Source organism: Felis catus, chromosome F1, assembly GCF_018350175.1.
Source record: "Felis catus isolate Fca126 chromosome F1, F.catus_Fca126_mat1.0, whole genome shotgun sequence".
In the NCBI taxonomy this organism is placed as follows: domain Eukaryota; kingdom Metazoa; phylum Chordata; class Mammalia; order Carnivora; family Felidae; genus Felis; species Felis catus.
In genome coordinates, this window is record NC_058384.1 from 19,590,088 (window position 1) to 19,614,589 (window position 24,502).

Here is a 24,502-nt window from a genome sequence, read left to right on the forward strand (position 1 = left end):
CAGGGACCCTCCTAGACAGGACACACGTGGTCGTCACCGGTCCTCCACAACACCTAGTCCTGAGAAACAAGACAGGATGTTTATTTCAGCTCTGATTTGTTTTGACCTTGTGCTAAGGGAACATGTGATCACTTGCTAGCCCAAAAAGGCCAAGCCCAAACTACTACCGGACTTCATCCAATCCCGGCTGCAGGAGTCATGGACAACTTTCATTTTTTGTTTTTTGGTTTTTTTTCTTTCAAAAACTCCACATTCCTTCCACTTTGGTCCTCTGTGCAGTCTCCTCCTTCTGAGGGACGCATTCTTCCCACCCTGTTCTCCTGTCCGCCTTCACCTGGCTTACTCAGTTCAGCATTCGTCTGCTGGCTTAAATAGGACTTCCCAAGAGAAGCTTTTTTCTCCCAGATCAGGTCGAATATCTTGCTCTATACAACCCATAGGACCTGTTTCTCTCCTTTTTTGTAACTCTTTGCACTCTTGTAATTATTTGTCGTCTCCCACCCCACTAGAACTTGAGCTTTATAAAGCAGGGCTTGTGTCTGTCTTGTTTCCCACTATATCCTTTGTATCAAGCCCAGGACCAGGAATAGAGCAGGTGCTCAGTAAAACACCTGAATGAGTTTGTGAGTCTGAGTCCCATCTCTGTGGAAGGTCAAGTTTCTGGGAATTTGCGTCAATCCGTTGTGAGTTCCTAGAGGCTGGGACAGAGCCTGATCCACTGTGTAACTACGGTGCCTGGCCTTGCTTATAAAACATGAGAGAAACTCAACTTAAATGTGGGGGGCTGGGGGCCACCTGGATGGTTCAGTTGGTTGGGCATCTGGCTCTTGGTTTTGGCACAAGTCATGATTTCGAGGTTCAGCTCCATGCTGCCAGGGTGGAGCCTACTTGGGATTTCCTCTCTCTCTCTCTCTCTCTCTCTCTCTCTCTCTCTCTCTCTGTGCCTCTCCCCTTGCTCTCAGAATAAATGGATAAACATTTTTTTAAAAAGTGGGGGGCAGGGGAAGGGAGGACATAGGATGAGATTTCCACACACCAATGCTCCCCTCTGCCCAACCCCAGAAGACCAACTCGAATTTCACCACTACAGGAAATCTTCCCCTTCCTGCCCCCACCCAGGAGGCCCAAATCAGCATCCTCTTCCCAACTCCTACAGGCTTTCATGGCTGTGCCATATTCGTTTGGCACTTGTCACTCCATCTTTTTATGTCTCTCTCACGAGCTCCTTAAAAGCAGAAGCTGTGTTTTCTCCTCTTTCCTTGGCTCCTAATTCCCTGCACAAAGTCTGTGCTCGATATATGTTCATTGAGAGTTAATGAGAAATTGAATTTGCTTCCAAAGAGATTTTTATAAACTCCTTCCCAGGCAGATTGGAAAAATAAGGTAGATTTTTAGGTGTGTGGGAAAGCTGAGTGAAGGGCTTTCTGGAAACAGAAAGGTGAACTATGTGAGCCCCTCTCCAAGCCTTCAATTCTATGAAAATAAGTGTGCTATCGATACTACAAAAATGAGAAAATGCTCTTTTTATCTTCCTTCATTTTAGACAAAGCCTGGCCTGTTAGGTATGCTTAGGTTTCCAAGCGCTCTGGAACAACAGGCCGCATTTTTCACTCTGACTTCAAGTAAACATAGCAGACTCTTGCCCTACTGAAGACAGATGAGCAGCCTACTTGGGAAAGCGGAGGACGGATTCCCAGTAGCCCAGGAAGGATCAGCAGCACCCCAGAGGTGATCCTGTTGCTTCACAGGTGGGGTTTGACTTCCATAAGGGTCCTTCCCTGAGGTCCTGTCCCCACACCTACCGACTCGCTGCCCTGGCCCAGGGATGACGCAGGAAATCTTGCTTGGCCTTTGCACCGCGATTCCCCACCTTACAGGGCTCGGCAAAGCTTCTCTCTGCCTTCCCTCATGGGCACAAACAGGAAAGGCCCCCTCTGGGGGACCCCTGGGTGTGTTGCTAATCCATTCGCCGGCTTCCATGTCACATTTAATTACTCACTCAATACAGAATTATGTGTCCTGCTACTCCAGGCTAATGAGATGCTGCAAAGCCCTCAAATTGAGGATTACAGAGTGCAACGTGTTGTGCCAAGGTCGGCGGAGATTGTTCTAAAGCTCTGATTACTACACGATCGCCTTCTCTTTAACCTGAAAACCTTTAGTTCTCATTTTTCAAATGGATAAAATTATAGAGTACTTTGGAGGAACCAAAGGGTGTTGCCCGGTTGTTTGTTTTAACTACACGAAAGCCTTAGTGATCAATACCTAAATCCTCCAAGCTGCATCGAGACGAACTCGCCCTCATGCTCATCTCCCAATGGGGTATGCTGACCTTTGCCTCGGGAGAGTGAGAAACTACAACCTCTTGATGGCATTCTGCAGGGAAGTAATGCCAGGAGTCGGATAGATGCTGTTGGAAACATATTGAACAACGCCTGCATGCCCACCGAGCTTAATAATCAGAGACCCCGTGCAACCCTTTTATTTCAACTCCTCACCATGTGATTCTGTCACAGGGGGCAGAACCTTGCATCTTACCCAGAGGACCTTGCGTCTTGGCATATTTGCCCTGCCCATGAAACCAGAGTCGTGGAGAGGCGCCGGGGTTTTACTGTGCACCCCCTACACCTGTGCCTTAGCCACCAGGTACGTGTGACGGTTGAGCAGTTGAGACGTGACTGCCCTGCACTGAGATGTATTATAAGCATAAAATATACGCCAGATTTTACAACGTAGGACTTTAAAATGGCAAGCTCTCAGATTCATGATTTTTTAAATATTTGATGACGTATTGAAATGAAACATTTTGGATATATTGGGTTAAATCAGGGTTTCTCAACCTTGGCACTATTGACAGTTGGGGCCACAACAAAGGCTGTCCTGTGCCTCACAGGAGATGTAGCTACATCCTGGGCTTCTCCCCACTAGAGGCCATCAGTACCCTCCCAGTTGTGACAACCAAAAGTTGCCTAATGACATTGTCAAATGCCATTACTAGATATTAGGAAGTGCCCCCTGGGGGGAAAATCTTCCCTGGATGAGAACTACTGGGATAACTAAAATATATTATTAAAATTAATATCTATTTTCCATTTGACTTTTTTTAACATCATTTCTAGGAAACTTAGAATGACACACGTGGCTTGCATTTGTGGCTTGTATTGTGTTTATGCTGCATAGTGCTGCCTCTAGACGGAGCACCTGGAGAACAAGGCTCTCATCTTTCCATTGCTGCAACACCAATGCTGAGAACAGAGACCCCCCCCCCCAGGGCCCAGCAGGGGGCAGAGGGGCAGGGGCAGACCCACAGTGGGTAATGCTTCCAGGTATGGTTGGCAGGAATTGGCCCACAGAAGACACCCGGGAGAGTAAGAGGAAGGAAGTGGGACAAACACCAGAAAGGTCAGGTCAAGCCTACAGGTGATTGAAGGACACATTTGCAACATGTCCTAGAGTTTGAGGAAAACAGAATTCTTAGTAACTATTGTGATATCACTGGCTGCCTCAGATAACATATATCCCACTGGATAAAGGCCACTTCAGGACCCCATGCTCTCTTTTAACTGAGAAAATCTTTACTGGTGTCAAAACAGCAGAAAATAATGTATCATTTGGGGACATAACATCTCATTGAGCACACAAGCTCTCAAGTCCCCTTGCCATGTTTTCATTTTCTGTTTTCCATTTCTGACCCACCTAGCCTGCCTTTCTTCAGCTGTCGTTTTCAACTCTGGGTTCCCCTTCCCACCCATCATGGCCTACTCAGACCCTGAAGTCCTCAAAAGTGTGTTGCTCTTAAGCCACCCAGCATACCTCTCCACCTACCATGTGCTCCCATGCTATTCTAATATGGCCGGTCACATCTCACAGCCTGTGAGCCCTTCTCTGTCACTACCTCCTCCCCTCCCCAAAATCGTTCCCTTCCTGACTCTTCTCCTGTTAGAACTTGACATAGGTACATGGCTCATGGATGACTACAATTGCTAGTGCCAGGCACCTCCCATCACCTCTAACAAGGTTCAGCACTCCTGTCACATAACCTACCCGGATGTCCCCATGAAGGGAAAGAAAGTATAACATCATCACTTTTTCCATTAAGTTCCCTTTGACTGAAAGGAACAGAGAACTCCAACTCAAAGTGTCTCAACAAATAAGAAATGTATAGCTCCAGTTATTTGGGCAACATAATGACATTATTAAGGACCCAGAAGCTTTCTACCTTTTTTGCTTCGTCATTCTCAGAGTGCCCACTTTGTCCTTAGGGTTGCTTCCTTCATAATCCCAAATATCTAGTAGTCCCAGGTGTTCCATCCAGAGACAAGGTCCAGAGGTAAAAAGGAAGCCATCTCTTCCCCATATTGTGTTTGAAGAGTGGAGAAACCTCTCCTGTAAGCCCCCAGTGGACTTACCACACCTCATTGGTTAGCACTGTACCATGTATCTGTATCCAACCAATGACTAGCAAGGAGAATGGGATCACCATGACTGATTTAGACAGTAGCGCTCAAGGTATGGTTCTCAGACCAGCTGTATCAGCATCATGTGATGCAAATTCTCTCTCATCCCATCCAGACATACTAAAGCAGAAACTCTGAGGGTAGACCCCAGCAACTGGTGTTTCAACAATCCCTCCAGATGATTCTGGTTCACATTAAAGTTTAGGAACCACTGGCTGAGACCAAGCAAGATTTGCTTCTTAAAGCTCACCTCCCTAGAAACTTGTGGTTATGATGAAGGAGGGTGTATGTGTAAACAAAATCAGGGTTCTTTGGCCAAGGAGAAAGGGGCAAAGAATTGATAGCCATCTGCTATAATCACCAAGGCAATTTTTCCCCTTTGACTGGAAAAGTACCCTTCCTATACTATAAGCTTTAAGTGCACATACCCAGTAACCATTTTATGGGTGGTTCAAAGAACGGTCTTGGAGATCCTGAGAAGAAATTTGACTAACTCTGTTTCTGTACAATATCCAGCAAACCAACAACCCTTTAGCAATGCAGATGTTTCATATTATCCTCAGGACAATTCTCTAAATTATTTTCATTTTCATGTTTCAGATGGGAAGACTGAAGATCAAAAAGGACAGAATCACACAGCTGGCAACTTTCAGGACCAGTATTCACTCTGTAGATCTTCTGGCTCGAACTCATTCACTCCTTTCACCGTGACACCAAGTGAGACTTGGTACTTACTCCCAAGTAAATGTTGCTAGGCAGAAACAGCTGTAACCCAAAGCAACCTGGGTCAGAACTCTGAAGGGGAGAGGTCTCCTGCAATTAAGTCTTTTAGAGAGAAAGCATGACTGTCTCCATGACTTTCATTGCTATGGTCTGCTCTGATGCGAGACATTGGAACTCCAACTACAGGAAAATCTGACAGAAGAAATGGCAGATATTTTCCCACCACTGTTAATTGTACTGCAGAGAGATTTTGCATGCTTCTGCCTGAGAAAATGAGCATTTTCATTAATACCATAGATTTGATGAGTGACCTAAAGTTCAGCAAAACAGATGCTGCCTTGATCACATTGAAATTACCTAAGAAGACATTTTTCTCTAGAAAATCCAAAAGATTTTTTAAATTTTATTTCTTTGAGCTACAGATATGGATGATCTTTAAATCATGAATCTTAAAAAAGCACACACAATACACATTAAAATAAATTTCAACAGTGGCTTTTCAGCTAGGGGACCCAAGCTGTAGTGTTCTTGACTAGCCATCAAACCAGGAGCCCAACCCCCAAAGATCACATGGGGTTCCTGGGGCGACAGAACCCAAGAAACAGGGCGGTCATGTTTCTCAACCCCAGGGACTCCAATCTCCTCACACTGTAACCATTCTACAACCCTTCTGGGAATTCCCTTCAGATCCAGGGAGCACTTTTTACTAGAACAGCACTGCCTGAGACGGAAATCCTATGAACTCTTTTACAGCCTGGATCAACCCTATGCGATCCTCAACAGGCATCCAGAGACCCAGAGAGCACAAAATGCCATGTATTGGGGCAGTTCCAGAAGAAAAGGACTTTCACTGAGAAGACATGTAACAAATTTCAATGGAAACCCTGAATAAATGTCAAGAGTGACACTGTCCTGATGTCCCTTGTCCTAGGATTCTCAAAGGAAAACGGTCACCTCCAGAGTCTCTAATCCTGGCCCTGCTGCTGATTTCCCTCTTCTTTCTGTGGCCTCAGTTGACCCAACATGATGGTCTCTGAGCTTTGCTGTTCTCTGAATCTGTGCTGGACCAGCTCTCCAGCTCTGGATTCCAGCATCACTCCAACCTGAGGCGGCTTAGATCAAATGCACCTGCTCTCCAAGATGCTGTCAACAAGGAGAACTTTCTTTCTGATAAAGAGAAATCCCTGCTCCAGCTCCACTGGGTCCTGGCACATCTGCCAGGTCCTGTCCCTGACAGAAGTCCAACATCTTCATGCCGGACCCCAGGTGGAGGAGAGCACATTCGGCACCTCAGCCCCACAGGAGCACAGGAGTTCAAAGCCCCAGAAAAAGCTCTGCGTAAGCTGGGTTCATGAATGCTTTATCATTGCTCTGCTGAGCAGTTACCCCCATACCAGGCAAGTCAGAACAAGCCTTCTAAGCCGTGGTGATGGATGTTCGCAGGAAACCCATGGGAGTTATTAATATTCATGTTCCCGTCACACTTTTGCAAGTAACAGAAGCTTGTTTTCTGTAACACATCATTAGGTGAGGAAGACAAGTGACCTCCTAGAGTTTTGAAGCACAAAGGGTGGTCACCCAAGACCCAGAAGGGATTGAGGAGAACGCAGGCAAGGTGAGAAGGTTGAAGGTGTTCAACTTTCTCATTTTGGAAACTCCCAAAAGACCCTTTGGGCAAATGCAGACCTTGGTGGGCCCCTGCAGAGCGAGCCCTTGTGGAATCTGGGGCCGTTCATGGTCTCTCCCTCGCACAGAGGATACTAGGAATCGGTACGGGGTGTCTAAGGTCACAAGCTTTGAGAGCACAGAGTGGGGAATTGGAATATCTGGGCTCAGCCATCATCCTGCCTGCTCTAACGCCCTGGAGGGGCCCCAGACTCAGATCAAAATAGCGGGGAGTCATGACGGTCAGAGTAGAGCATTTAATGAGCTCAGGGGAGACCAGGTTCCCACCCCCCCCACCCCCCACCCAGCCCCTCAGCAGGAACGGGAGTGCAGGGAAGCAGGAGGGGAGAAACGTCCAGCAACTAAAGGAGCCGGTCAGTAGAGATGGGCAGCCGAGCGGGGTTACACCCAAGGTCTCTCAGAGCTGCCCGCTGCCCCTCCCCACGCCGGGAATGCCTTAAAATGTAAGCTGTTTCCACACACCCATTCCCACCTCACAACACTTCCCACACTGCTCTGTAATTGGGGGTGTGGCCTCTTTGTGCCTCTGTTCCCTCATCTGCCAAAGAGGCAAAAGAGCAATGCCTCGTTTTGTTGTGAGCAGTAGGAGAGTTAATGCTGTGTATGTGGACGTGCCTCAACGGCACCTGGCACACAGCTGTGTGCTCCCTTAAATGTGAGCCATCACCATTATTACTATATTCCTACGATTTACGCGTCCTTTTCCCTCAGCAGACTGGGTTCTCTGGAGGCAGGAGCCAGGTCTCGCTGTATCTGTGGCCCCAAAGCCCAGCACGGTGCCAGGCACAATAAAGACCCGAATCAATGAATGAGTGGTACATGCCCTAACCCTGCCATGGTAAGAAAGGCCTCACTCCACCCTCAGGCAGCGCAGAGGCCTCGCTTCCTAATAGCATCAGGTTAATTCATTCAACAGATAATTATTGATCACAGGCTCCGAGCCAGGCGCTATCCTGGGTCCTGAAAAGACAGCAGGGGACAGACATCAGAAGACTCCTGGGCCTCGTGAAGCTTGCCTCTCATGGGAACACAAAAGAAACCACAAAATGAATTTGTAAAATGCAGCACGTTAGATGTGAATCTACACTATGGAGAAAAACTGAATGGCAAGAATGTTGGGGAGCAGGGATATTCAGTGTAACCGTAGCTCCCGGGGGGAGACCTGAGAGGGGTATCCTTGCAGTCAGCCAGGGAAGGAAGGATGTGCCAGCCGCGAGGATGCTGGGGAACAGCCTTCCGGGTAGAGGGAACCGAAAGTGCAAAGATCAGCTCATTGTCACCGTGTTCTGACAGGTGACGCCTCAGCTATCACAGTCCTAACGAAAGTGGAGAGGGTTTCCTTCAGCGCCTGAGTGATCAAAGTCAGATTATGGTACGGAGTTTTCCCGCAAAGTCGAGGCACAAATAGAAACAGCCCTTTATTGACTAATGCGTGTTTGTAGAGTGAAATAGGGTTTCTCAGTCTGATGAGGAAGGGACACTCCTGAAAATTCCAGATGTTTCCACCTACAGGTCATAAATCTCTTTTTCCTTCCAGATATACCATATATACATATTTAACTGATATATATTTTTACATATAGCCTAGTGCCAAACCTGGCACATTATAATTGCTTTAAACGCTTATTCTTGTTATTCCAATCTCATTCCCTCAACTTCCTCAAACTCCCACTCTTCCAAAATGCCACAAAGAAGGAAAAACACTGGAGGAGGCTGTTGCCCCATTGCTACTTGGGAGCATGGGTGGGGAGGGGGAGGAAAGGGATCCTTGGCCACTAATGTACGTTTTCTGCACCCGACTGTGAGCAGCTTGAGCATACCAATCTCCAAGTTTGTGATGATGCCCAGCAAAGGATTGCCACTAGTAGGAATTCACTAAATGCCTGATGAAAGAATAAACGGAAATGACAGTGCGGGAACTGACATGTAACGGGGCACAGTGCTGTCGCGGGCTTGTTTTGAGGAGCCCCACCAGGCTCCTGCGCCAGCACGAGCCCGTGGCTCCCACAGAGCGAGCCTTGATGGCGACCCAACATCTCAGGGGCTTAACTCTCTCTCAGTCTCGTGTGCACCCTCCCTCAAGCGCCACCTGGCATTTCGGGTGGTGAGTGAGTGGCAGCCCACAGAGGGGGGTTTGGGTGATTTTACTGCTGTTTAGCTTTGTTGGCATTTAGATAAATCATCCCTTTCTGTAATTTTAAACTTTAGCTCGGTGTTCTCAGAGAAGATGTAAATTATTAAACAAAGGAAAGCAACTCTGGCTTCAGATCAGATGGCAATTAGCATCACCTAGCACTGAGAAAAGTCCCTTCCTGGGGTCCGCGTGTCAGCGTAAGGAGCTCACAGTTTGGCAACCACGCTCAAGTTCTGGCTGATATTAATCTCAGATGTGCCTGCAACCCAAAAAAAACTCATCGACATTCACGCTGAGTAAAAGAGGGGGGAAAAAAGAAGAAGAAGAAGAAAGGAAATCTTGGTGTAAGAGCAGAGAGAACTCGCGTTAACTGCTCATCTTCTGTGTACCATGTATGGTACGGATGTCTCATTTTCACGTTTACGTCGCGAGGAAAGTGCACAATCTTGGGTTTGCATGCAGTGAAACGGGGTTCACAAAAGCTGAGAAACCCACCCAAAGATACCCAGAAGGGTACCCAGCAGGTGGAAGAGCTGGGAGTGGAACCCAGATCTGCTCATGCTCAGCTGCCTCATGGGAGAAGATGGCACGGGACCCCACAGGCGGCCACAGGGTCACCCCGAAGGGCTGGTGGGCAGCAAGCAGCAATGTCCCGGGCAGAGTCTACGTATGGGCCACCCCCTCCGAACGAGCACTCTAGGAAGGAGAAATGAGCCTTCACACATCTTAGTGACATCAGAATTCTTTCCTCCCTGTGAGGAAAGGAAAAGATGTCCCTCAAACTGAGCAAAAGTCCCAAGGTCCTCGAGCACTGTGTCTCAGCCTTTTCTTCACTCTGGTCTCCCCACTTTTGCATGTATTGTGTCTTCCCTATTAGATCATAATCCCTATTAAATATGTAGACATAGAGATGGAAATATACATCTGATATTCCCCTTCAGTGTTCGAACCAGCCTCGTCCCCAACAGTTAGTAAATATTTGTTGAATGAATATTCTTATGTAAAACATATCATAGAAATAAAAGATTATAACTGATCCACCTAAATAGGGTTCAAAAAAGAGAAGCCTTTAAGCATTGATTTTGTTTTTCTGATTCCAAAATTAAATCCCCTCTTGGAATTCAGAAAGTGACAGGAGATATTGACACTGGAAATTGGGGAGAGGGGGGTTGAATTAATCAGATATCAAAACAAAAATCTGTATGTACTTAAGAGTCCCTCTGCCCCTGCCAGCTGCCTCTTACGATGAACGATGATCCTCATAGAAACGGGGGGAAGTGTGGTTTAAAAAGGTAAATAGAAGAATTCAAAGGACACCATCAGAAAGGCATGCAGGACTTCCACATCAGAGTTCTAATTGGCCAGACAAATGTTAACAGGAAGAAGACCAAAAGCCTGCATGGCAAAAGACCCTCAAACTACCCAGATGGAAATGAAATTCTGAACCATGAAAGCCAGAAAAACTGGGAAGAAAATACTGCTTCAGAGATTCCTGGTAAGATCCTTTTTTACCCATCTGGAGAGGCCACACACACAGACTGATGAGAGTGTGCCCGGGCCTTGGTAACCTTCCAACGCCCATTGCTGCCAACTGCTGTGCCCTTGGTCCTAGACCACCTGCCTGGTGTGACACAAGCCAGAGACGCCAGCTGAGCATCCCACGACCATCAAAGTTCACATTAACCAGGTGACTTCTGAGCCTGAGGAAGGAGCCAGCTCAAACATTTCACTTGGGATCATGCCAAAAAGCAGCTGTCTAAATAACAGCCCCATAACCAGCTCCAATAAGATTTCCCTCTGGATGAGAAGGGTCATTCAAGCTGCCGAGAAATAGGCTGCGTGGCAGTGAGAAATATTCAGGTAAGAGACATGGACGACGTGATAAAGCATCTTTCTTCCTTAGAAGTTTCAAACCTCCTTAAAACAAAGATTTAGAGAGGTCCTCTGACATAGCTACCCTCTGCCATTCTATAACTAACTCGCTTTTATGAAATAGTTAGAATAGCTATGACTATTGGTTAGTCACTATGTGCCCAGCACTGTTTTAAGTATTGAGAAATGTTAACTCATTTAATGCAAAAAAACAAAAAAACAAAAAAAAAAAACAAAAAACAAAAAACAAAAAAGATCCTATGATGTGAGAAATGGCATCACTTCCATTAATGGATGAGCAAACCGAGGCCCTGGAAGGTTAACTTGTCCAAGATCACAGAGCTCCAGAGCCCTCACTCTTTCCCACTACATTATCCCATATCTTATATTAGGATCTCAGGGAAAGCCTCTTACATTTTCACCGCACTTGCTGTTATTGACGCAGACTAACCGCTCTTTCCTTTGGGAACATGTGTGTGTTCTGAGGATTTACCCAATTCAGCAAATCCAATGAAACCTTATTCAGCGTTTGCCAGGAGAAAAATCAGGGTTAGATGCAAGGACAGGCTCCACCTGGTGGTGGGACTCAGGGCTGTCCTCACTGCAGCTCATGCGGGACATGGCTTGGGACACTACGGAATCATGGAAAGTGGAATGGCCCGTGCAGTGAGCAAGAAGGTAGATGCCCTTGCATCCCCGACCCACTCTCGCTCCTCCTTATTTAGTCCCTGATTTTATTTCCAGATCGTGTCCTCATATCTGGTTAGCGTGATGAGTTATGCCTCTGGCTTCCTACCAACTCTCCTCTCCCAAGTCTCTCATGGACATGACTCAAGCCAGCTGTGCTCTGGGCTATATTTCCCTAGATCTTCTCCCTGTGAGATTCAGTTGTCTTTGCCCTCTTACCTTCTCAGAGAGTGGTCAAGACTGGTGGGTGGGCGTCAGGGAAAGGGACCCAGGAAGCCAGTTTGAAGTCCAGCCTTTGAGCTCTTCAGGAGGCAAAGACAACACTGTGACTCGCACGTTGAAGCCAGCTCCCCCAGGCCATGCGTTCCACATGGGGATTTTGACCAACCCCTGTAGGAATCAATAGCATGCTCCTGTCTGGCCATGTCCTCCACACAAGTCTACCTCGAAACCAGTAGTGGTGAAGAGTGACTGATTGGGGATTATGGTTTTTAGGATCCCACACCCATGTCCACCTCCATCATGGAGATGTCTTAGAGATATAAGGATCAGTGAACCATGGTCCTTCTCTACCATTAAGGAACTTACAATCTAGAGGGGATATAGACTTCAATGTGAGTAGTCAAATATAAGTAGACAGGGAACACAGTCTACCTGGGAACACAGGGGAGGGCATGGTGGGTTTCAGCTAAAGCAATCAGAAGAAGCAATCAGGATTAACAGGATTTTGAAGGCAAGGGAGGGAAGCACATTCCAGGTCAAGGGCACAACACAAGTGGAGACTATGAAGCATGAAAAGCATAATAGGGTTTGGAGATTATCAGTGATCGAAGCATTGGGTATAGGAGAAGCTCAATGAGAGAAGAAAGTGACCCCAGCCCATAGAAAACCTTAAATGTCATGTTAAAGGACTTGGTCTTTGCCCTTTGACAAATAAACAGACATGATAGGTTTTAAGTATGTATTCTCTGAAGACTTTTTACTTGAACTTGGGACTAACAAATCTAGCTGCATAGACTTGACACATCTCCACTTGTAATTCCCACACACATCTCAGACCGAATATGTCCAGACCAAACTCGATCTTTTCCCCACATCTGCTCTTCCTGTGGCCTTCCCCCAGTTTCCTCCTTCTAGACCCAAAAATCTAGGTTGTACGCCTTTGTTTCTCTCACACCCCAATAGCCAACCCATCAGCAAATTCTAATAGTTCGACCCTGAACATGTATACAGAATTCCACCACTTCCTACCATCATCCCCACAGCCACCACCTCGATCCTGCCACCATGTTCTATTACCTGGATGGTCACAGTCTCCACCCAGCAACCAGAGTGGTCCTCGGAAAATGTAGGTCAGATCATGGCAGTCACTCCTCTGCTCAAAGCCAGTAGGAGTTTCCCTCTCCTGTGGAACAGAGGCCAAGGATCTTACACTGACCTCTATGTCCTATATGACCTGCCCTTGCCCCCATCTCTGAGCTCTTCTACTGCCCCTTCCCTTTGCATCACCCTCAGCATCCTGACTTCTCAACTGTTACTCATACACCAAGCATGCTCTACCTCAGGACCCTTACACTTGGCATTTTCTCGGCCAATATATCAAAGACTCCTTATAAGGAGGAGGCAGAGAGAGAGAGAGAGAGAGAGAGAGAGAGAGAGATTTGACAGAGAAGAGAAGACCATGCAATAATGGAAGCAAGGCTGGAGCAATGTGGCCACAAGCCAAGGAATGTGGGCTGTCCCCAGAACCTGGAAGAGACAAGGAACAGAGTCTCCCTAGAGCCTCCAGAAGGAACCAGCTCTGCTAACATTTGATTTTAGTCCCCTAAGACTCAGCAGGCTTCTGCTTCCAGAACTGTAAGATAATAGATTTATATTGGTTCAAGCCACTAAGTTTGTGATCATTTTTTTACAGCGGCAACAGGAAACATACCACCAGGGAGCCACAGATGTCTGTGACAAGTAGAAAGGACACTGGACAAGGATTACAGGATCTACAAGAATCCTTTTACTCTTAAAATTCTAAAAACCTAAAGGAGCTTTAAAAAAAAAATCTTATGACCTCTCCTGCTTCTGGCTCCTTCCATGGCAAGATGGTGAAGGCAGAGGCCAGCTCTGTGACAATTCCCGTCTACTCAGCTGGGCTACTTTGGTAGCAGCAACTTTAGCAAACACTATTTCCAGACCTGACATAGAGAAATCGTCTTATTTTTTTAAGAGCATTAGCTTTCCTAGCTTTTTCTTTCTTTCTTTTTTCCCTGATGGGAGGAGGAGAAAGAAAAGACTTCATGCCCCGAAGTAGAAATAATTACCTTCAGGACTTCAAGACCGCATTCCCACCGTTTATTCCATCCTGATCAAAGTCAGTCATAAATGAAGCACAAACGGTAGCCTTCTATTCACTATTTCTTTAAATAATCTTTCTGCCTCTCCCCTTTGAGGAAAAACATTTAAAAACTGAAGACTAGTATTACCCACAATGATAATGTTTCACATTTATATTCTCAAAGAGCATTAGCATCATTAGGCAGTTAATGCATAGGACACTTCTCGCAGCGAGGCAGGTCAGGACTGTCATTTCCTCTTAGCGACAGGGCTCTGGAGTCCGTGAGATTCAGCACTCACTCGTACAGTGTCATCCATCAGTCACAGAGCCAGCGCGGGAAACCGGGTCAACAGAATCTCACATCTCTCCGACATGTGTAGAACCATGAGTGGCCAACCGCCTCCAGAAAAGATTGTGTTTTCAAGAAAAGGAAAAAAACCAAACAAACCGGTTTCTCAATTAGGAACAGGATTCAAGTCGCCTGTTCCTATCCTTTAGGGGAGGTAAGAATGATAAACACGGCACAGACGACAATATGAAAAAGCCAGGGCTGTGCTTTGTGGCGTAGACGGTAAGAGCCGTGGGAATTCAGAGAAAGGAGGCGTGACTGTGCAGGTGTGCCTACGCAGCGCTTTCTTTTCCCACAATTCACACCAGCTAGAATGCTCAGAGCTCAGAGAGGTGCTCTGTATTTTCACCACGGGGCACGTGTATGTCCCGCCTAAAGGCAATGCAGCAACTACATGTGCAGTGGAAAAGAAAGCATGAGACATGAGTCTACTGGCCTCTTGGCTCCTCTCTTAGAGCCACTGACCTGGATTTCAGAAATCTCTCATAGCTTAGTGATGGCATTCCCACAAGATTCATGTGATCCTGCCCGGATGCCTGCTCTGAAGAGACAGGACAGAGACGTACTTTAGCACTTGACAGGTCTTAGCATTCGCTGAAATGAGCCAGTTTTTCCCCCAACCCCCACCAAAAAAAAAAAAAAAAAAAAAAAGTGAGAGACTCAGGAAGTTTTTGTTTTGCCAAGTTAAGGCATTTTTTTTAATTTTTTTTAACGTTTTTTATTTATTTTTGAGACAGAGAGATCCAGAGCATGAACGGGGGAGGGGCAGAGAGAGAGGGAGACACAGAATCGGAAACAGGCTCCAGGCTCCGAGCCATCAGCCCAGAGCCCGACGCGGGGCTCGAACTCACGGACCGCGAGATCGTGACCTGAGCTGAAGTCGGACGCTTAACGGACTGAGCCACCCAGGCGCCCCAGGGCATTTTTTAAAATGCCAGTGTCCATTACCATTATTTAAAAAAAAGAAATGGCATTTCAATGTCAAATAATGGAGAAGGACCCAGTCTCAGAAATCTAAGAGAATTCATGTTAGCTCTATGAAAACTCACCGCTTCTTTTTCTCTTTTCACTGAGTAAGGGCTAAAACTTTGCAACGCTCTGGCCACAGCAGCAGACCTGTGTTTGGGAATCTCTGTGTCAAAGGCTCCTACGTCTCTGACAGTTCTTGGTTTAGAGACCTCATTTGCCATTGCGCCATCTGTATGCAAATTCAAGGAAAGCCACGCGTTATATGTATTTTGAGTCTTGAGGCCACAGTGACAGGCGATGGGTGCCTGCAGAGGGTAGCCACGGAGAAAACACTTTCTTTTCTATTCCTTTTTGAAGTATAGTTGAAGGAACACTTTCATCCCTCTACCTGGCCACTCATTCATTCCTTCATTCAACATTTATGGAGCACCTACTGAATGCCAGGGACTATTTTAGGAAACCCATGGGAAAGCAGCGGAGGAATTTTCAAGGCGTACTGACACATAAATCATGAAACAAGGAGACAAAGTTGCAAAATGCCCAAATGCCACAAAAGCAGCGCAGAGATGAGCAGATTCAGGGATGAGAGGGTTTGGGACCCAGGGAAGGAGGGGTCGTGCAGCACCCACCAAAACTCCATTCCCATCGTGCACACCCTGGTAACGACGCTGACAGCAGGCGCATCTTCAGATAAGGCAGACAATGATACATCCCACTGTTCTAATTCCGGAACTGCTATGCCGCCTCATTAATATGTGAAAATGTGTTAAAAAGCTGCTGATAAACAGCTGCACAGAGGCAGAAATAGTGGCTCCCATCACATTTGCGAGCTTTATTGGCTTTCAAACATGGCATGAGAAACGAAGCTTTGCCTGCATGTATAAACTGGGTAATTTGCTGTAATACTCCACTTTATTGGTAGACGTTTTGCCATATCATGTCTCCCCAACCACAGTTTCAGGACCCTTCTGATTTACACAGCTCTGTTAACTGCCTCTTTCTTAGACAGAACTGTCATACCGACCAGCATAGTTGTTTTAACATTCCAATTTATCAATAAAACGGAAGATTGACTAGCTTCCATGCATTGCACAATTTCTAATAACAGAATTTCTATTCACTCGAAGAGCATTTGATTAAGGAATTAGATGCAAGTTATATATAAATCAGTGCGAGCTTTGAGTCAGCTGAGGCCACGGAAAGTGCATTTCTTGGGCGGGAGGAGTAAAATTTTGTCCCAGCCCAGAAGCAGACCACGAGTTAGCAAAGAGGCTCGTCTGAAATGCTACATACAGCCAGAGTGGATTTTCCTCTCTCACCACGCTGCTCCCCAAGGCCGGGGCTAAAGCCCCAGCTTGCCTTACCTGGGGATGTCTCTGTCCTGTATTTCTCTAGCTACACTTCCCGCTGGAGGAGAAGTCCCCAGTCAAGCTGACTTCCAATTACCTCCTTTCTCCCCCCACCCCTCCCCTTTCACATGACCGATTGATGGCCTCTTCAGGTGCCTCCTGAATGCACCCATAACAGGGGACAGCCACACGGAGCTCGCCGAATTGATTTCCACCGTGTCCCCATTTGGGCCAGGCCCATACAGGTGATTTCCATCAGTGACCTCCCCTCAGCCTCCCCCATCCCACAGAGGAATTTCAGTCTGTTGGGGCACCTTCCCTTCTGGATAAATATTACACCGCCAGCTGGCAGATGCTCTTTTCCTTCTGGGTTGGGGATTATGTATTTGTGTCATTTTTATATTGTGTTTGTTTTCTTGGCAAATGGCTTACTTCTCATTATTGGGTGGCATGGTGGGGAGAGGAAGGATATAACTCTAGGGGCGTGTTCTGCTTGATAAAAGGCAGATAATAAAAAGGTGGCTTTGTTTTTTTTTTTAACGCACAGAGTGCCAAACTATATAATTTAACTAAACACGAAGAGCCTTGGATCCTGCAATTATCCAAGCAATATCCAAACAGTGCTTAGAACAGGGCGACTTAGAAAGGGGATTTTTTTCTTAGGGTGCCTGGATGGCTCAGTCAGTTAAGCGTCCGACTTTGGCTCAGGGCATGATCTCACAGTCCATGAGTTTGAGCCCCGCGTCAGACTCTGTGCGGACAGCTCGGAGCCTGCTTCGGATTCTGTGTCTGCCCCTCCCCTGCTCGTGCTGTCTCAAAAATAAATAAAAACATTAAAATAAATTTTAAAGCAGTGAGATTTTCTTTCTTAGAAGAATTTAGATGACTCGCTTGGCACATTCATCTCCTTTCCCCTAGCTCCCCTGGACCCCGTCTGCACCCCCGGAAGAGTGCAAAAACAGGCTCTAGGGCAGAGGGTCCCCCCCCACCCCATCTAGAAAATGGGAATGCTTCCTGGTAATGCCAAGAGTAGGGAACCTTAGAATTGCAGATACGGGAGGATTAAGTTAAAGCCCGGGGTATGAAATCTGACCTAATTAAGACACTGCTGGGGCAAAGCATTGCAACAGCAATTATACCGGTTGAAAAGGGGTGAAGTACCTTTTAAAGCCAAGACATTCTTCTGCCAAAATTAGGCACCCCTGAGGGTCAAATGAAGAGTCATAAACGCAGGACATCCCTTCCCTTGACCTCAAACGGGGGCACCTTTCTTCCATCAGCTGCCACAGAGGCTGCCTGTGTGTGGGGGGGGGGGGGGATCTCTGCAAGGGGCCCGGGCTCCTCCTTCCAAACATCTATCATCTCTCCTGTAGACAGTTTCCCAAAAGCTGCGGCGATCCTCTCATGTGGCCTCCCTTACAAAGCCATTCATTCATTCACAGATTTTTTTTTCACATGTATTATATACCAAGACCTGTCCCAGCTTCTAAAGATGCAGGAATGGATCAAATTCTAACAATAAGATGACCCCATATGGCAACCTCTAGGTCAGGCATAATTTGTGGGCATTTCCTTACAAAGAGTTCTGAGGGTCTCGTGACGAGAAACGATTCATTCAGGTCTATTTTGAATTTTGAGCCTGGATTAGGTACCGGCATTGTGCAAGGTGCTGGACATACAAAGATGGGTAAGTTACATCACCCTGTCCCTGAAAAGTCACAAGTCTAACGTTCAAAACAGACATACGCATAAACACTCAAGATAATGAGTAATATTCCTCAGCTGCACACGGGAAACAGAAGAACAGAGTTTTACCCTGGCTGAGACAGCACTGGAAGGCTGGGAACGAGGGTCGGTGGTCCTGTTTGGGTTTGCAGAACAGGTGCAACCACCTTAAACTAGGTGAACAAGAGGTAAGAGCCTCGGCTCTGGGGCCAGAGTACATAGGTGCAAATCCCAGCTCCTCCACTTACTGTGTGATCTTGAGGAAGTTACTAAACTCTCTGCGCCGTTATTTCCTCTTCTGGGCAGTGAGACTGATAAATCCACCTCGATGAGTTGTTTTAAAGATTAGAGAAGAGGCACCTACCACAATGCTTTTCCAGCTCCATCACTGACCGTGCGATGTTATGCAAATTACTTGAACTCTGTGCTCAGTTTCTTCAGAATACCCACTTCATTGTTAAGAGAATGTAATGACAGGGGCGCCAGGGTGGCTCAGTCGGTTGAGCGTCCGACTTCGGCTCAGGTCATGATCTCACAGCTTGTGTGTTCGAGCCCCGCGTCGGGCTCTGTGCTGACAGCGCAGAGCCTGGAGCCTGCTTCGGATTCTGTGCCTCCCTCTCTCTCTGCCCCACCCCACTCGCATTCTGTCTCTGTCTCTCTCAAAAATAAATAAACATTAAAAAATTAAAAAAAAAGAATTTAATGGCAAACACATGTAAACTTACACTCTTGTATCAATACCTAGCACAAAATATTATTATTATTATTATCAATGCTTTTATTACCAGACACACACACTCAGGGCGCCTGGGTGGCTCAGTCTGTTGAGCTACTGACTCTTGATTTCTGCTCAGGTCATGATCCCAGGGTGGGGATTGAGCCTGCTTGGGATTCTCTCTCTCTTTTTCCCTCTTCCCCTCCCCCCTCATGCATGCTCTCTCTCTTTAAAGAAAACAAAACAAACAAAAAACAAAAACAAACAAAAAAACCCCCACACCCTCATTGCAACAATAAAAAGCTTTGCATTTTAAATTGTGTTTTCATATTCAAAGGAAAAGCTCATCAGCCTGAAAATCAGAAATTTAAGGGGATTTGGGAAAATTGATTAACCTCTCTGGGCCATGGTCTTTTCAGGGATAAAGTTACCCCCTCCAGAACCTTCCCAACGGCCTCCTTCCAGGTAGACAGAACCAGGGTGCAATACATCAATAGCACCTGGGACAACTCTGTGCGCTCTGAGAGCTAGCACGTCACTTTCATTTCTCTATCCCATGGAAGGTCCTAAAAAATGTTTGTTGAATGAGTGGATCCAAGTTTTTGACTGACAAGTTTAGGGACCCTGAGAAATTCAATTAACTTACTACAGGTCACCAGTTCAGCTACTGGGGTGGGAACCTAGAAGGAAAATCTCCTTAATCTTCTTCCCTGAGACTACAAAGTCAGCCTCTACAGGGTGTTAAATTGGGAGTGATTGTTTTCTTTGCAAATAATTCTTTATTTTAGGGGCCTCACATCCACTGCTTTTAAATTGCAAACTACTCTAGTGCATTTAAAAACCGATTTAGCAAGTGTCAAAGTATCTGCAGGTTGTGGGCAATGTACCTGTTAGACAAGCTCCTTCAATTGGATCCTGACTCAAGATATTAACTGATGTGCGTTATTGGGACGGCTAACCCCCATCTGTGGCGGGAGGGGTGGGGGCAGTTGTGGCTGTCTGCACAGAGAAGAAGCTGAAAACTAACATGACGTCACGACTATGGGGCTTCGATTTGTTCCTTAATTCAAGGGCATTTATTTAACTATCCCAAAAGTGGCCATAAAATCTTGAAGCCCAAAACTCAAAATGATTTCTGCTCCAGGACAATGAGCTCTCCTTGGGACCCTAAATCATGATTGTAGAACGCAAGGACAGTGGAAAATCAAAACAAAAAACACTTGGTGATCATCTTTTACGCTCCAAAATGGGCCCCTGGTACGCAGAGACAAGTTTTCAAAGTCAAGACCTTTGATTTCCAAGAAGCCGGTGTGCAGGAACGCAAGAAAGTAGCTAAACTTTCCTAGCCAAGTGTTCGGAGTTATTGACATATGATCTGTTACATCCTGTTCTAGTACAGTGAGACTCCATGGATATCTACATAGTGTCAGCCACTTGGATGATGCTTAATGAAGAGGCTTCTAAGTAATCCTCTCTTGAGAGTAAGCAGTAATTGTGAAGACGAGGAAATGTAAGGCAGAGGTGGAACTTAGGTGAAGAGATACACTCAGAAGCCATCTTCACGCGATGGCCGCCCCATGTGTGCACACACACAAAATCACACACAGGCCCCACCTCGCATGCCGCCCTTCAGAAAGCGCCACTGCAATAGTCCGTCCTTTCCTGCCTCAGAATCGTGCAAAGGGCAGGAAGCAACAGGGGATTCTGGGGCAGTCTGGCAGGTCAGAATCAGATTCTCTCTCTTTCAGCTGCCATTGCTCCACGGCACTCGTGATCACAGTGCACTGTTGCTCTTGTTCCCTCAGACTTCCCGCACACCCACACCGCGATGCCGCTTTAAACTTTGACCAACACATTTACTATTGTATACGCGAGCAGTGGATTTAACTTTGATCTTAGCCTACGAGAGGTGGTGCAATTTGAACATATTACGTATTGGCCCCCAAGTTCTATAAATAGATGAAACCCCTATATTGTTAAGGGGTATCGAGGCACTAAGTTCCTCAAACATGATTTTTAATGTTTATTTATTTATTTTGAGAGAGAGAGAGAGCACGAGCGGGGGAGAGGCAGAGAGAGAATCCCAAGCAGGCTCCGAGATGTCAGCACCCAGCCTGACGCAGGGCTCAACCCCATGAACCGTGAGATCGTGACCTGAGCCGAAATCGAGAGTCAGGCGCTCAACCGACTGAGCCACCCAGGTGCCCCCGAACACATTTTTAAGTCTAAAAGTTCTTATGTTATGTAGTAAATGCTGTGTCTGTATGTCTGTCTCCCTCACTAGACTAAGAGTATTTTAACAGTCGAGGCTAGCATGCTGGGAATGCAGAACAGTGCCTGAAACGTCATTCATTCAATTACTGTTTGATGAATGACTGAACAAATGAATGTACGCATGGCCAGGGGCAATGTGGCTTCAAGCCCAGATTCTGAGGGCTGGATTCAGACTACCTGGACTCTAACCCCAGCTCCCTCCTTACTAGCTGTGTGCCTTTGGACAAATCGCTTAATCTCTCTGGAATTTTCTATAAAATGTTGCATAATACCGGGCACTTCACGGACTGCATTTCACAGCACCCGATGCAAAGTAAACAGTCAAGAAGTATTATTGTTATTAGTGAAATTCGGAGTGTCTGGCCATTGTAGCTACCAGGAGACTCCAAACATTTAGGTAGTTTCACCCCCAATTCTAATCAAGAAAACCCCATTTTGTGAACCTTCATTTCACAAGCTGAGGCAGGATTTAATGGCCTTCCAGAATGCGAAAGAACTCTGGGCACAGGTGGCGGCAAGCAGCTGTTCTCCATTTCCACTGAGGACCGGCTGAGAGTCTTAAAGAGCCACCTGAGTGATTTGGGTATAAAGTATTAGGAATAACTTCCTAATGTCGAGGGTGTGAAAGTCTGGGCTGCCGAGGAATCCCCCTCTCTTGAGATTCTTTAAAAATTGGATACTTAATCAGCTCTAAGGCAGATCAAGACCAGGACAACGCCTCACGTTCAAGTAACAGGCAGTTTGTACAGGTCAGTCAAGTTATGCTGCCGTTGACCTAGTTCCAGCGAAGAGCTGTTACCCAGAGATGCGTACAGAGAGGAAGCATGGGAAGCAGATTCCTCTACTTAATGAGGTTGTAACAGAACATTTCACTGTGCTGTTAATCCTCATTCAAAATAACTTTACATCTCATAAAGAAACCATTTCTGGAGGACCTGAATGGGCAGTGGCTGATTCAGGCGCTCACGGGGAGCCGGCAGCGTTGGGGACCACGTTTGGCTGCAACCTCAGGGAAGTGGCCAGCACCCTGTGGCGTGCAGATCGTGATCTGTGCAATTTCCAGCTTCAGTTGGCAAACAGGAGAGGCGAACATCACTTCCATTCCACTCTCTGGGAAGGGGTGGGAAGAAATATCAGAGAAACCCCCGAGAGCGCTCAGACCGAAATTACACCCCTATTGTTCTTTTCAAGCCGAAGACTGTTTTGCATATTTCCTCTTGGGAAGATAATATTCCGATTTTTGTGGAGAGGTGGAGGCGGTCTCTTGCCCTTCGTCTTGGTTGCCCAGAGGAGGAGACCAAAGAGAAAAAAAAAAAAAAGATTTCTAAGGGGGAAGGAAAGTTCGTGGAGGCTTTGATCCTGCACAACCTGAAGCTTGAGTTAAGGCTGACAGGGGAGTAGATGCAGGTGACTGAGGAAGCCTGGCTGGTCTGCAGTTTTATAGGCATGTAAGGGGATTAGACAGAAGGGCTGGAATGGTGATATGTGATAAAGACACTTAAATGGGAATTTAACGGTTTGTTCTCTTCCAAATTACTGAACATTAAGTTTAAATGTTTTCATATAAATATTAAATTGTATGTATATTGCAGGATCGCAAATTTGCACATCACCGCTCAGTTTTTTAAGGAAAACGTAGCGTCTTTGTTCCCTGTAAGTATTCTTTGTCCGAGCCTACACCCCATTGAAGAACAGGGGAGGAAACACACTTGCGGGTTGATGTCTCAGGCTCTTCCCTTTGAAATAGTGTCTGTGGGTAAAGCCTTCCCTTAGAGAATTCCGCTTACTCTCTCTCCCCGCCATGGCTCATGGTGACGGGAAGGCAGGCCTGTGGCTGATACACTGGGCCCTCTGCAGGTGTCTGGCTGGGGCACAGCCGGCCCCTTGTGGCCTTCAGGGACACCGAGCCATCCTTCCCTGCTGGGGTCCATGTGCACCAGGCTGCAGGGCGCTAGAAGCTCTGCCTCAGACCTCGACCGTCCCTGAGGCCAAGCTGTTAGGACTCTCAAGTCACGTGGGACAAGTTGCTAGGCCAGAGCCAGCTTCCCCTCAGAGCCTGCAGCCTCTCCCGAGCTACAGATAAGGAAGAGGCCACAAGCCCCACGCTCTCAGGCTCCCCAGCCCTGGAGGCATCTTTTTTTTTTTTTTTAATGCCTTTATTTTGAGAAAGAGACAGTGTGAGTGGGGGGAGGGGCAGAAGGAGAGGGAGACACAGAATCTGAAACAGGCTCAGGCTCTGAGCTGTCAGCACAGAGCCCGACCTGGGGCTCGAACCCACAAACTGCGAGGTCATGACCTGAGCTGAAGTTGGACGCTTAACCGACTGAGCCTCGCAGGCGCCCCCTAGCAGCAGATTTCTATCACAACCTGCTCTGCTCCCCAAAGCTTCCACCTTCTAAAGAAGGGAACAAATACTTTCCTCTTACAGCTGCACTTGCTTTGTTTCACCAAAACTGGTTTCGGCCAGCTGAAGCTGTAAAAGAATCATGACCTTCAGCAACCTCCCCACCATCACCACGAGTAAAAAGAGCTGATAAACAACCAAGAACTCTGGGTGACCCCGGTTCATCAGACCTCACTGGACCCAGCTGAGGGCTCTTTCCTGCCCAAGGAACAACAGGACTTGTTTTAACCAACCATGTACAGACTAATGGATGCACCTGACTTTGCAGAGCACAAACTTTCAATCATGAATTAGCAAACCTAGCATGACGGCCTCCCTTTCTAGTGCATAAACCCCCCTGACTTACCCTCGGAAAAGTAGTCCCTTGCTGGGTATCCCTCTGCCCAGGAAGTAACTCAGCTCAGTGCTTGCTCTGTTGATGCTTTACTCCTGGCTTTCCATGGATAACGCCAACGGGAGGAGGAAGTGAGCACACCAGCATCTGCTGTCTCTGCCTTCCTCTTCAGCCCTCACTCTCCTCCTCTCAAGAGCTTCTTTTTATGGGGTAGGACTTCCCTGAAGCCCTTGTTCCCAGGGGCACTAAGCCACAGGCTCTGGCATTGGTGGCAGATAGGTGCGTGAAGAAAAACTCAGTAATAAGGACACTGAATGAAAAGTAGTTTTAAGTTCCTGTTCCATTACCTATATCATGAATGAAAAACTGACCGTTTAGGTGCACCCGGGTGGCTCAGTCGGTTAAGTGTCCAAGTTCAGCTCAGGTCATGATCTCACGGTTTGTGAGTTCGAGCCCCGCGTCGGGCTCTGTGCTGACGGCTCAGAGCCTGGAGCCTCC

The 24,502-nt window shown here is 46.8% G+C and overlaps 1 long non-coding RNA gene across 1 annotated transcript; it reads left to right on the forward strand.

Annotated features, from left to right (window-relative positions):
- Positions 1 to 21,853: 21,853 nt before the first annotated feature.
- On the forward strand, positions 21,854 to 24,502 carry LOC123382865. The gene is made up of 3 exons (XR_006591955.1): positions 21,854 to 22,015; positions 22,859 to 22,919; positions 23,695 to 24,502. It is a non-coding gene; the product is annotated as an uncharacterized LOC123382865 (long non-coding RNA).